The sequence below is a fragment of the Lactuca saligna genome, chromosome 8 (assembly GCF_052625555.1).
Source record: "Lactuca saligna cultivar CGN05327 chromosome 8, ASM5262555v1, whole genome shotgun sequence".
NCBI lineage: Eukaryota > Viridiplantae > Streptophyta > Magnoliopsida > Asterales > Asteraceae > Lactuca > Lactuca saligna.
In genome coordinates, this window is record NC_136424.1 from 253430885 (window position 1) to 253444213 (window position 13329).

Sequence of the window (13329 nt, forward strand, 5' to 3'; positions counted from 1 at the left end):
TCTGACGCTATAAAACGCATGAAAGGTCCCAAGATCATAAAACTTTAAGAGGTTTTTGTTAAATGGGGTATGTCTAAAGAAGATGTTAGAGCTTTTGCTTGTGAGCATAATGCTGCTACACGAGGAAAAAATTTGTCTCACGAAATCAACCCCAAAAGTTACTTCTGCTAAAAACTCCTTAGTTGAACATATGGTTGCAATCAAAAACTCTAATTCTTAGGTTAACAAGAAAAAGAAAGTTGATGATATTCTCACCATGATTGATTGTACCATATATATTGATGTTCTTCATAGAAGATTCTCTCTAGATCCTCTTGTGAAAGTTAGTTTTTCCAAACCTAAATGAGAAAGAATTCTCACTATGCACTTAATCAAAAGAGATTCTAAAGATGAGTACCCTAAAAAGATCCATGTATCTGATCAGGTTAAATATGGATACAGTGAATGGTTAGGAATTCAAGCGATCATCATAATCACAACAGTATTCATGCACAAGAATCAAAGCTTGCTATCATCTTAGTAATCAACAAAGTTAGGATCTCAACTTACTTCCTCTCCTTGATGCATCCTCTATGCCTACTGCTCCTTTCTCTACTAGATCTAGAGAATGTGTAAGAATTCAAGGTTTTTACTTCCCTACGGGACTATCTACATCAACAACACTCTTCTAGTAGGTGTTATGGGTATTCAACATCTTTTCATCAGAGAAATTAATCATGGATTGTTCTATGTTAACAATAATGATCAAATGTGTTTTCAACGATCTGTTGATCTTCACAAAAACTCCTACTGAATAGATTTTTATCTGAGGCTCGAGTGTAAAGGAAAACCAGAAGCCAACTGTTATTATTGGAATGTCTCTTATGAGCTGGACAAAAAAAGAGATGAGTTGGCTTGTGATGACTTCAAGTGGATCGAGCCAAAGATTATTTCAGATGTTGAAAATGTCTGTATCGAAGATGTTATTGAATAAGTTTTAACATCATCAGATTGCTGGAGATTGTAAGGTCAAACCTTATAATCTGGTAAGTCAAATCATTACTACATTGATTACATCATCAGCTACATGTGATGTTGATCAAGCATAAAGAGAGCGAGATATTTTTATTGGTCATTAAGCTTACTGATTTGTTATCTTAGTGATAGGACATGTTTTGTATTATGTATATCTTTTATATAAGGTATTTATCATAGTTATTCAAATTCCTGATATGTAGGAATTTGAATCTAGAATAGTATTAGAACTACAATATAAGTTACACTAGGTATCAATGTAATCAACGCTTGGTGGATTCTCTCTATGTGAGAAATTTCTTTAATAAAAATTGGGTTTTAATTAAGTTTGGCATTTTTTTTATTTGCATTTCTTGATATTAATTGTTCTATTTTGACCATTCAAGAGAAAAATGGAGGTTGATTTTACATGAAGGAGGGAGTTAAGGAAGAAGATGACTCAAGATCAAACTTTGGTCACTTAGCAAACTCTTGTCCCTCCTCGAAAAAGCATTTTCAAAATTACTGAAAACTAAGTAAAATTTAATATCTTCCAAAATGCTCTATCTTCATCCTAATCATAAAATAATTAAGTCCAACTTATTAAGTTACTTAACCTTCTAGTTAATACAAAGTTTCAACCGATTGACACAATTGGCCCTTCTAGAAAAATTTAATCAATTAAATGCTAAAATCTTATTATTTTATAATTACTCAGTAACGTTAAGGTTACTATTATTATTTTACTCAATTGTTCATATTTTATTTTTCAATTAATTAGTTTATTTATTGTTAAATTTTATTTATTTTAAATTTCAAATATTTTTTTTACCGAAAAACCCCAAAATTTATAGTCGAGAAATTAGGATGTTATAATTTAAGCATTTAAGTCATCATACATAAAGTCCATAACCGCCGTTGATTTCGATATGAAAAGAAGCAAGATACTGTTGTCGATTATGTGAAAGAGAGTAGAGACGAAGACACTTAATCGGAAGTAAGAACTAGTGATTTTTATTTCATTCTTATCTTTACTTTTTTGTTTTTTTTTTTTTTCGATTTTTATTGATTTTTTTACAATACTTTTGTGTTCTCTTGTCTATTTTATTAATTTTGATATTTTAATTTTATTTACAAATTTTTACCAATTAGGACTAATGTCGACTAATATGATCGACTAGCACTAATCATAGATGGTCGTTGACCACCCAACATCTAAACAACATCTAAACATTGATTAATTGATCGTCTAGACTAATTATTACAACACTATTTAATTTAGAGTCTCAAATGGCTCCCTAATAGTGTCGTTTTAGCTTTAGCAGCTATCTTGCTAACCTCTCTAATTTCATGTTATACATATGCTATGAAAGTTTTAGATGATATTTGTTTTTTTTTTCTAAAGATCTGGTTGCTCTCTTTTGTCTGGTTGCTCTTTTTTGTCCACATCATTCAGACCACACACAAACATTAACATTCATACACTTTTAGTTTTTTAGAAGACTACCGACCTAAAAAGTTTTGTGCTTCCTATTTTTGGCATAAATATGGATAATATCTTCTAACTTCTTCAAACATCTTCTAAGTTAAAAAAAACACATTTTTTGAATGACTTTTTTTCTTCTTCTTCAAATGCGTCTTTTTTGTAACCTCTAATACTTTTTGTTTGAATTATTTTTGTAATATTTCCGCATTTTAACTACAATGAAATACGATAAATATCAAACATATCCGTTAATTCATACCATTTTACTTATTTTTTATATTACAACACACTATTTAAAAATGACATAATTATCCTATTGTTATTAAATAAAAAATAATTTAGACAACCACATTAACCATAATATATCATCACATAAAGAAATAAAATAAAATTTTGGTTAAGAAAAATGAAAATGTTATGCAATAATATATATAAAATTTGATCGAAGTTTCTTAACTATTTATTATAAAGTCAAAAGCTATTAGGTTCAAAAGATGATTTTTTATATAAAATATTGACAAACGACATAGGGTACATAGGATTCCAATATTGATTCTCTTAAATTAGCTTTTTTAGTAGATTGCATATGTTAAAAAAAAAAAAAAAAAAAACAACCATTTTTTTATCGCACACTACAGACGTTTGATCCACCTCTTCTACTATAAAGGTTTACAGACGTGGTTCACAGACTGCAGACATTTTGTCTATGAATACAGAAACAACACATTAAACTCTCTGTATAATTTCATCTTTAATTTGTATATTTTTCTACATGTCAAATCCAAATACCAATATGTCATCCATGTATAATAATCAATAAGAGGATGATGTAAGAGGATTTAACTTCTTCATGTATCAAAAATGATCCATTTTACATCTTACATACCCATTCCTTTCATAAAATTGCAAACTTCAAGTATATGTGTCTTGTAGCTTGCTTTAACCTATACACAACTCTCTTCAACTTACATAGGGGTGAAAAATCATGGAGACATGTTGAGCTTTTAGCTGACAATACATGACGCAATAATTTTTATATACCACGACTAGACACCACATCTTGTTTTGCTTTTCTAACACGAAAATGACTAAATTAAAACAAGATAAAACAAAAAACACAAAGAAGATAAAATAAAAATAAGATTTTGGTTTATTTAATTAATTACTAATCATACAAAAAAACACAACAAATACAACAAATAAATTTTAATATCATGTCAATTTCGTCTTGGTTTTTCAACACAGAAGCAACATGACGTGCTTTTACACTTGACATGTACACAACATGAACCCAAATTCGAAATACAACTAAGTATTAGACCCTTCTATTACATGTGTCTAATTAGAAAAAACTAAATATAAAATTCTAAACATTTGAAAAGTTTGAATTTATAAGAAAAATGAGACAAATATTGAATTATAAAAATTAAAAAGTTCTTTTTCTCTAAATTCAAATAAATAATCTACTCTAATAAATGAAAGTTTTTTTGCCACTTGTCACACTCTCCTTCAATTTGCTAAATATCATTTTGTGGTTATTTTGAATTAATTTTTATTTCACTTGTCATTTTATGGTTTTTCTATTTTTTTAATTCCACTTAATATTTGAATGCAATAATAAACGCATATTAATTTTATTAATGAACTTTCCTTTTAGTTTCAACATTACTAAATTAAAGCTTCATATTTGTAGTTTTCTAACTTTTGTTGGCATGCCGTAAAATAGACATGGAGAGCCAAGGAGAATGGCAGCATGTTCGTCGGAAAAAATATGGTAGAGATTTCGATATCAATGGGAAGGCCGTCACGTTCTTCTTTCAAAAATTTCCGTCAAATTGGACTGAAGCAGCACTATGGAAGACCTTTAGGAGATATGGAGCCATTGTTGACGTCTACGTTGCCAAGAAGTTGAACCGGCATAAGATGAGGTTTGGTTTTGTTAGGTTCATCCGAATCACAGATGTGCACTCTTTTGAAAATAGGCTAAATGGGATCTACATTGGAGCACAAAAGGTCGATGTAAACGTCGCTAAATTTGGCAGGAAGGAGTTTATCAATAGAAGCAAAGAGCAAGGCCGGCAAAATGGGTCTGGACCTTCCCAAACGTCGTGCCTGAGGGGAAACAAAACTTTTGCTGATGTGGTTAAAGGGATAAACCACCCTGTGGAAGTTGCCAAGGAATCGGAGAACGCAAATGCAGATGAGGCGAGAAGTAAGATAAATGATGAGGTTCCAGGTATGAAAACAGTTAAGTTAATATCCTCTGCGGAGGTAAAAGAGTACATGCAGAATACTCTTCTGGTCGGAGAAGTGGAAAACTTTCAAGCTCTCATGAATGTGAAAGCTTTTCAAGATGTCGAGGGATGCCAATCGATTTTCATGCGATATCTGGGGGGACTAAAAATGAGTCTTGAGTTCGCTAATGTAAATGATAAAGACAATTTCCTAAGGAATGGTGAAGAAATTTGGAATCCATGGTTCAAAACTCTCAAACAGTGGAGGGTAGAGGACAACCATAATGAAAGGGTGGCATCCTTAATTATCCAGGGCGTACCCCAACATGCGTGGTGCGAAGAAGCTTTTAGTATCATCGCTGGTAACTGGGGAACTGTGGTTATTCCTGAAGAATGTGCCACAAACTCGCCTAATCTGGCTTTTGGTAGGGTTGGTATCTTTACGACGCATCCTGGTCTCATAAGCACCTCAATTAAAATCCTTGTGGACGGAATAAATTACGACATCAATATTATGGAAGATTTGTTTGAGTCTCTTAAGCTCAGCCCAGTTCTTGCGTCCAACGATTACTCCCCAAATTTGGCTTGGTGGAATGACGGTAACGGTGACTCCCTTATGCAATCCGATGATGGTGAATATTCAATGTCGGAGTTATCTCCAGCGGAATTTGTCAGAAGTTTCCGATCAGAAGTTAGAGAGACGCATGTCAGTATCTCATCGCCAATTCCTATGAAGTCACCTCGTCTTCCCAAAGCGGCTAATTTTTGGGCTGATAAGGAATCGCCATCTCAAAAGCAAAAAAGTCATAACTCTAGCCAGGCCCATTCCCCTATGGAGCATGAAAGAAGTTGGGCTAAATCCTCCCCAAGAAATAGGCGGTCCAATACGGGGCCCAATAAATCCATCGATCTAAACTGCGATCCATCTCACTCTGTTTCCCCAAGAAAATCAATGAATTCAGGTGAGGAAAATACGTCACCGCCAGAGCCCCCACATTCAGGTCACCAAAGTGTATCTCTCGCCTCCTTTTCCGCCCCTCTCGCTCCCCCCTCGCCACGGATAGATGGGTCTCATGTTAGGTCACCGGAGCTTCATGAATCCTCCCCCAAGGCAGCCTCGCAGTCTACATCTATGGAAGTTGCTAAGACAATTGATATTGGGGAAAAAGTGGGATTTCAGATAAGAGGCAGGGAAGAACAATTGAGGCAAATGATCAAGAACCGTGGAGTGATTATTGTGGACCAATGAATATTTTTTTCGAATAATATCTGTGGAATTGGGTGTGAGGTAAAAAGGGAATGGTTAAAAAATTCGCGCATTCAATATAAGTCGGTATTTGTCGGTTTGCAGGAAACGAAGTCGTCTGAGGTTAAGGGGGGTCTCGATAAGTACATCTGGGGTCCTGGAAATTTTCAAAGTGAAGTGGTAGATCCTAGGGGCCTCTCCGGTGGAATTGCTTCCCTTTGGGATCCTTCTATATTCAGTGCAGTGGAATCAATTAAAGGGGTTGGATTCCTATGTATTAAAGGTTTGTGGCTCAAAACCAAGAAGAATGTTTTTTTTGTAAATGTTTATGCTCCTCAAGATCCTTCCGAAAAAAAGTTACTGTGGAACAAGCTAATTGACCTTATTAATTCGGATCCAAATGATTGCTGGTTTGTCTTTGGAGACTTTAATGTTGTTCGTTCTCCTGAAGAGAGGCTGGGCTCTATATTCTGTCCACAAGGAGCTTATTTCTTCAATAAGTTTATTTTTTCAGCTGGGTTGCTGGAAATTAAAATGGGTGGCCATCGATACACATATATGAACTCTAAGGGGGATAAACACAGCAAGCTAGATAGGTATCTTGTTTCTCCAAATGTAGTAGACACTTGGCCGCATTTAAATGTCACCACTCTTCCCCGCGTTCATTCTGATCACTGTGCAATAATATTATCCTCAAATCAGATTGATTTTGGTCCCTATCCTTTCCGATTCTTTAACTCGTGGCTAAATGACCCAAAGCTGGAGTTGATTATTAAGAATGGATGGTCCCTGAGTTCCAATTCCGGTCATAATAAAATTGTCTCCCCAATTTCTGTGATTGCTTGCAAACTTAAGAATTTGAAGGAGCATATAAAAGCATGGAGGAAAGAGGTCGTTGAAGCTAATAAAAAGGAAATAGATGAGCTCACAAATACAATCAACTCCATCGACCTTCTTGCTGAATCTGGTCTTGTGCTTGAGGATTTATTAAAGAACAGGGAGTATGCACACCAAAAAAATAATGGAGGTTGAGTCTAGGCGCATTGAGGATCTTAGACAAAAATCCCGAATCCGATGGGCGTTAGAGGGTGATGAAAACAGCAAATTCTTTCATGGTGTTATAAACAATCATCTTAGGTCTCAAAGAATAAACGGTATCAAAGAGAATGGTTTCTGGATTAATGACCCGGTATTGATCAAGCAAATTGTAATTAGTCACTTCTTGAGGCGTTTTGCCGAGCCAATCCGAGATAGGCCGAGATTTTGCAGTTCCCTGTTCAGAAAATTGCCCCTATCCATGGCTAACTCTCTTGAGGCCCCTTTCTCCTTAGATGAGATTAAAGCAGCAATATGGGCATGTGGCTCGGATAGAGCCCCTGGACCTGATGGGTTCTCGTTTGCTTTATTGAAAAAGCATTGGGATGTGATTGGAAACGAATTCTATTTTGCAGTAAAACATTTTGAAGCCACTGGGGTCATCGACAAGGGCTGTAATGCCTCTTTCATCACCCTCATTCCAAAAGTCCAGACCCAATATCGATGTGTGATTTCAGGCCCATTAGCTTAATTGGATGTCTATATAAAACCATTTCAAAGATCCTTGCGGAAAGAATTAAGATGGTGATTCATTTGGTAGTTAGTCCAGTGCAGACGGCTTTTATTAAGAGTAGATTCATCCTGGATGGTCCTCTAATCCTAAATGAAGTTATCAGTTGGTTGAAAAAGAATAAGAAGGTAGCTTTTGCATTCAAAGTGGACTTCGAGAAAGCTTTCGACTGCCTCAGCTGGGAGTACCTGGATTCGATTTTGGAGCAAATGGAATTCGGGGGCAAATGGCGGTCTTGGATCCATGGTTGTCTTTCTTCTGCTAGAGTTTCGGTTCTAATAAACGGGTCGGCTACTTCTGAATTTTGTATGGAGCGTGGTATCAGGCAAGGTGACCCTCTATCTCCGTTCCTTTTCATCATCGCGGCTGAAGGGTTAAACATCGCCTTGGAAATGGCAAAACAATTTGGGGTTTTTACCGGTATCCAGCTGCCTAGACAAGGTCCATCCATCTCTCATCTCCAATATGCTGATGATGCTATTTTTTTGGGCTCTTGGTCTATTGAAAATGTTAAAAATCTGATCAAAATCCTTAGGTGTTTTGAGCTATCATCAGGTCTCAAGGTAAATATGTCCAAAAGTAAGATATTCGGCATTGGTGTTCCAAACTGTGAATTAGAATTATTGGCCCGATATAGTAATTGTTCCATTGGATCCTTTCCCTTCAATTATCTTGGCCTGCCGGTTGGTGCATCTATGGCTAGGGTGGCACACTGGACCCCTTTAATCGAGAAATTTCAAGCGAGGCTATCTAAATGGAAGGCCAACAATCTATCTTTTGGTGGGCGCTTAACTCTATGTAAAGTTGTGTTGAGTAGTCTTAGCTCCTACTATTTTTCTATTTATAAAGCTCCGGTAAAAGTTATAAAACCCTCGAAAAGATAAGGATGCGATTCTTTTGGGGAGGGGATGAAACTACAAAGAAAATGGCTTGGATTTCTTGGGACAAAATCCTCGCTGGTAAAGATTGTGGCGGGCTTGGAATCGGCATTTTAAAGGCTCAAAATTTAGCTCTGTTGGGGAAGTGGTGGTGGAGATTCAGGAACTATCCAGAGAGTTCGTGGGTGGAGGTAATAAAATCTATCTATGGAGTTGATGGGGGTTTTGATAGGCCTTCAGTTGCGAAGAGGAAAAGCGGCTGTTGGGGCACCATTGCAAATATTCCAAAAATCCTTGAGAAGGACGGTGTATCATTTTCAAATCATTTTCTCCATTCTCTGAATTCTAATGGGTCTCTCAGATGGTCATGGTCTCTCGAACCCTCTGGAGTTTTTTCGGTCAGGTCATTTAGATGCCACATTGACAAACTCACTCTTCCAGATAGCGCTAGTATTTGGTCCTGGAATCCGCTGACCCCAGGAAAGATAAATATTCTTGCATGGCGTATCTGTCACGGGAAGCTCCCCAATATGGTCAACTTATTAAGATTCGGTATATGCTCTTCAAATCTATGCAGGATCTGCCATGGAGATCCGGAATCTGAACAACATATTTTTTTAGAGTGCCCGGTGTCGAGGGAGGTTTGGCAGCTTATATGCAATTGGTGGCGGTTATTTGATTTCCCTCTTGTCTCAATCCGTGATCTGATGCATAGTAAACGGAATGTAGCGGGGCATCAAAGGCTAGCTTGTATCCATGAAGCTATAATGCTAACATATATCTGGGTGATCTGGAAATACCGGAATGTAAGGGCTCATTCGCATGCTCCAATTCAAAAATCGATACCGGCGTTGGCTTATGAAGTGAAATCACTCTCGAATTTTTGGATCAATGCTAGAAAGAAGAAAGGTCAGACCCTGAGGTGGTATGAATGGTGTAGTGATCCGATTCTAGAATGCTATAGCAGGCTATAAACTGTGGTTTTTATGTTTTGTTTTCGTTAATGTTTTGTATTTCTAGCCTCTGGCTAGTTTATTTTTAATATATATTTGCCTGTTGTTCAAAAAAAAAATTAAAGCTTCATTAATTTCCTTTATTTATTTAAAGTTTTATAATTTCATTTATTTCCTTTATTGAATTATAAAAATTAAAGAGTTTTTTTTTCTCTAAATTTGAATAAATAATTTAGATAAAGAAATAAAGGAAATTAATGAAGCTTTAATTTAGTAATTTTGAAATTAAAAGGAAAGTTCATTAAGAAAATTAATATGCATTTATTATTACATTCAAATAAAGTGTGAAATTAATAAAATAGAAAAACCAAAAAATAACATGTGAAATAAAAATTAATTCAAAATAACCACAAAATGACATTTGGCAAATTGAAAAGGAGACTGTGATAACTGGCAAAAAAAATATTCATTTATTAGAATAGATTTATCCCAAATTCATTTTGTATCATGTATCTTTGACATAGATTGCCACCCCTAAACTTGCACACCGTATTTTCTTTACCGATCAACTAAAAATCTTCTAGTTGTGCCACATAGATATACTAATCAAATTCTTCATACAAAAAATTGTCTTCACATCTAGTTGATAAGATGTAAATTTTCTATTGTTTTAAATACACAGTACCAATGCGATTTTATTATTTTTACAACTTGTGAGAATATCTACTTGTAGTCTACTCCCATATTCTATTAAAGCCAATTTTATCTTTGACATTGAATACCCAATTGTTATGTAATGCTTTCTATTGTATGGAAGAAAGGGAAGGAAAAATGCTAGTTTCTTTATGGAAGAAAGGGAAGGAAAAATGCTAGTTTCTTTATTGTCATCGGAAACAAAGAAATTACAATACTTAATGGAAAAATATGAAACCGAAAGAAACCTAAATGGGAGGAACACGACCGCATGACTTCTCTAATTGCTAAAAGTAAAGAAACATGTCGGTTATTAGTTTGAATTAGTCAACTAACACTCCTTTATTTAAAGTTTCATACATTTCAGTTAAAGAACTTATATGTTGGCTTCAGGGTGATTTAGTTTATATATATATATATATATATATATATATATATATATATATATATATATATATATATATATATATATATATATATATATATATATATATATATATATATATATATATATACTAGTAATGTGAATAGGCTGAGCACGACCCACGTACAGCGTAAGGTTTTATTTAAAGTGGATATCTTAGGAAATATTCATTGAAAGTAAATTGCTATTATGGGTAAGAAAGTTAAAGTTTCTTGCTATAAGAGGTAAAAACCAAAGTATAAATGAATAAAGACTAAAAATGCTAATGCCCTCTTTCCATCCGACTGGTATTTGAGCCTTGGGACCTGCCAAAACTTGAAAATGATAAAACAATACAATCGTATATCAATAAATAACCGATAGAAAATGAACTGTATTCTTTTTCTGATGATCATCCAGGAGAGACCTTCACTATATGCTCATATATTCTATTATCTTTAACAATGGGGTAGCAACGGTATACAGAGGCCTGAGCTTTGATCACTTGATTTCTTTTTGCAAGTGCATAGAAGTTTATTTATTTATTTATTTATTTTTGCTGAAATCTCTATAAGTACCTATAATGAAAACATCTATTACCAATTTAAAACTTTAAAATTTGAATAGAATACAACTTAAACATCAATGTGTCATGCACAAGTAGCCGTTGGTCATATGTTTGAAGTAACGACTACCTGAGATAATGTCCCTGAAGGCTTGAAATAGCTTCCTACCACAATTCTAAACCATTCAGAATAAGAAATAAAAGTTAAAATTAAGAGAAGAAAAACACTTTGTATTAAAGAAGACCTTCTTCAGAGCACAAACCAATTCCTTCTAGCATTTTAGGATTGCAAAACATGTATTTGTTTATCACTACGTATATAAATTGCATTATTTTCATGCCTCTTTGATATTTTTAAGAACCAGTTACATATTTTCCCAACTTCCTTAGAAAAATAGAAAATGGACTTCTGTTTACTGTATGGGATTCGTATTTGGACCTGTCGATTTCTCAATTTCTGGTACCAATATATCATCAACTTTTGGCTCCATTAACAAGGAGTAGATCTAAAGCAACACCTGCCATCCAAATACACAAAAAAAAACCTTTTTCATTTAATACATAAAACAAACCATAACATATTTAAAAGAAAATTTTAAAAATTCCTTAAAACATGTCAACCACTCACACCTCCAAGCCTCCCAGAGTCACAGAGTAACAGCTTAACAGCTTCTGAAGTTGTAATTCCTTAGAGGTGTTGATTATAACTGTAAGATTTAGAAAAATGTCAGAGAAAACATATCGATTCAATGGCAAAGGGCACTTTAAAGAAACTTGAGAGGTTCATAAACCGTGAGATGACATGTTGGGCCTAGAATAGTTTTGCAGATTATGTATTTAATATATTTCTTTAGAGATGAAATGCGGAGAAGAATAAAAAAAAAGTACCTTCACATATTTGCAACCTATTATTTTTTCATAAAGAAGTTAAAACCTCCACTTAGGCATTATATCAAACAAGTGGAGTGTTTGAACTTGAACTCTTTTTGTAGACTTAATTTTGGAATAGAAAAAGCAGCTATTAGGAGTAAGAAAAAGTCCTAACCTGTGGAAGGAGGCATACATCACCTTTCTTTTGCTGATCCGATTGAATAATAGCAAACATCTGTAGCCGTATCCATATCCAGTTGCCAATGGTTTTAAAAGTCGTTCCTCTGGATAAAAGAATTCTAACTGTGGCTGTATCCAGTTGCAACATCTGACCTGGGAAAAACAATGAACGCACTGCTAATCAGGTCAAACGACAAAGAAATACTAAGAAATCTTACCAAGTAGAAAGGAAGAAGGTGGAAAAAGATGTCTAAAAATGAGGAACGATGGTATACCGAGGAAGAAACGTCTCCCTGTTGTAAATGAAATAAAGCAGACAAAGTAAACAAAAGAAAGAAGCCTAAATTAAAATAAAAACTTTGAATGAAAAGGCTTGAGAAATCTCAATATTAGGAATCTGGTATCATCATTCATACTTTCCCCTATTTGATCTTAGTTTCCCCAACTTCAATTTGATTCATTTACCAAGTTCAAAGTGAATCCTTCAACCCTGCATGCACAATCTAGTGGGTATTAAATCGATATTTGGGAGAAGGTGTGAGGGTCTGATAAAGAGAGAAGCGGGTTGAGAGAGAGAGAGAGAGAAAAAAAAACAGAGAAAGAGGATCTCGTATTATTAAAAGTGAAGGGTTTATTGAAAGATAGGAGAGGAAGAGAGCTTTTCCCAAGCATCTGTGCAAGAAATCCACCTGTTAAGCTCCGTGGAAGACATGCAACCGAGGAAATGCTTTTAAACAGGCGATTAAAATTCATGGAAAAGCTTCCAGACTCTTTTCACGCGCCAAAAAAAGAGATATGCATGAAATGCACGAAGGCTGTTTAAGAAAAAAATGTTTTTGTATATATATATATATATATATATATATATATATATATATATATATATATATATATATATATATATGTTTTGCTCATTTGTGCCATAAAGAGTTTAGTTTTTCTGTCAATGACCGACTTGCAAATGAAACAATGTACACTGGTATGTTGTGTTCGGGATGAAATGCGATATTCTTGGCCATTGCAACATTGATCTATGGTCTCAAAATTCTTAGTTGCATCTTCTTGCTCACCACATAAACTAAGAATTATGAAGAATGTTTTTTGTAAAGGTTTAAGATTTTTGGTGTAAAAGCTTGTGATGTTGTTATTTTAGTGTAAAAGCTTCAAACGTTTAAGAATCAATGGAATGTAATCGTTGTTTAGATTTTTTTGTGTGAATCAT

The 13329-nt window shown here is 34.4% G+C and overlaps 1 long non-coding RNA gene across 1 annotated transcript; it reads right to left on the minus strand.

Annotated features, from left to right (window-relative positions):
- Positions 1 to 10700: 10700 nt before the first annotated feature.
- Positions 10701 to 12807, minus strand: LOC145012267 (uncharacterized). Its single transcript, XR_013664436.1, has 3 exons — positions 12103 to 12807; positions 11688 to 11764; positions 10701 to 11575 (listed from the first exon to the last, which is right to left on the minus strand). It is a non-coding gene; the product is annotated as an uncharacterized LOC145012267 (long non-coding RNA).
- Positions 12808 to 13329: the final 522 nt, after the last annotated feature.